This window comes from Nematolebias whitei, chromosome 1 (genome assembly GCF_014905685.2).
Source record: "Nematolebias whitei isolate Nwh7 chromosome 1, NemWhi1, whole genome shotgun sequence".
Classification (NCBI taxonomy): Eukaryota; Metazoa; Chordata; class Actinopteri; order Cyprinodontiformes; family Rivulidae; genus Nematolebias; species Nematolebias whitei.
In genome coordinates, this window is record NC_056498.1 from 93,426,848 (window position 1) to 93,428,639 (window position 1,792).

The window sequence follows — 1,792 nt, forward strand, 5'->3', positions numbered from 1 at the left end:
CTGGGTTGACCACACATACAACAGTAATGCTCCAGCCAGACCAAACCAAGAATGAGGCTCGGAACGACCAAGCCATGTCCTCGTCACAAACGGAGCGAGTTAACCAGATCGAGAAGATCCTCTTACAAATGGTCCAGCAACATTAACAAACCCAAGCAAATCTACAGGAGCTGGGAGGTATGGTTTATTCAATTAAACAGACTCTCTCTCCTTCTCCTCCTACAGTCGCAGCAAAAACCCCTGAGAACAGTCATACGTGCACCTGCTTGGCGGGACATTCATCGGAACCACAAGTACTGGTAAAACCGTCCGAACTTTTTTCCGGTGACCCAGAACAATGTGACGGCTTTCTTCTCCAATGTGAGCTCGCATTTAGCGGAGCCCCCAGACTCTACTCTTCGGAGAATGCTAAAATCACCTACTTTACGAGCCAGTTAAAGGGTAACGCACTCCGGTGGGCAACTTCTTTTCTCCGCCAGCATGACTTAACAACTATTTCTTTTAGTAGTTTACTCACCGAGTTTCGCAGGATTTTCGACAGACCACTATCGGGTCCTAATGCAGAGAAGCGTCTCCTGGGCTTACGTCAGGGCCGGCGACCGGTGGCCGAACACGCTCTCGACTTCCGCATCATCGCCGCACAAACCGGATGGAACGAGAGAGCACTACAGGGAACTTTTCTTAACTCCTTATCAGATCCGTTAAAGGACCAGATCGCCGCTAGGGACGAGCCGTCCAACTTTGACGCTCTCATTAATCTGGCCATTGCTATCGATGAGCGTTTCCGCGAGCGACAGCGGGAACGGGACTACAACTCCCAACGTACCGCCACTTCCGGTTCGGGTCCGTCACTCAGTGTTGTCCGTAGTAAAGAGTCGCTTTTGTTTCCAAAATCCCAAAATCTCTTTACTCACGTTTCACCCCCTTCACTCTCGTTATCAGAATCAGAGCCCATGCAGGTGGGACGCACCCATCTTACTCCTGACATTAGACAAAAGCGTCGTGAACAAGGATTATGTTTCTATTGTGGTCAAAATAGGCATCTTGTTGCCGCCTGTCCATTTCGGGGAAACGAGAACACCCACCAATAAAGAGGGAGATATTGGTGGGACCTCTTCGCTCTCCCCATTAAGTAGACTGACCATAGCTACGGTCATCCAATATAATCACAACCATTTCCCAGTCTCCGACCTCATAGACTCCGGCGCTGAACAAAATATAATTAGTCTAAGTCTGGTCTCCGAATTGTCACTACCCACAGTAAAGATACCCACCGTTTCCATCACCGGTGTTACAGGCGATACACTATCTCAGGTCCAACACCGCACCAATGATTTACACCTAATTACCTCCGGCAATCACCACGAACACGTCAGTTTCTTTGTCTTCGATTCACCCCATGACCAAGTAATTTTAGGATACCCCTGGTTAAAGCTTCACAACCCACACATTAATTGGGAACTTGGTAGAATAGAGAAATGGAGCGGAAGGTGTCTAAAACACTGTCTCCGCTCCGGAATCTCTAATGCAACCCAACAAGATACCACTATTGAACAGATTGACTTAACCTCCATTCCGCATGAGTATCACGATCTCTCTCCTGTTTTTAGTAAACAGAGAGCCTTGTCCTTGCCGCCACATGACTGGGAGGGATACGGTCCCGAGGAGAGATCCTGGATTCCCCGCTCGTTCATTTTGGACCCAAGTCTGATCACCACGTTCTTCAGAGCTCACCCCGAAAAGCGCCTCAGGTCGCCTGGAGGCGATTCTTGAGGGGGGGGGGGGGGGGGGG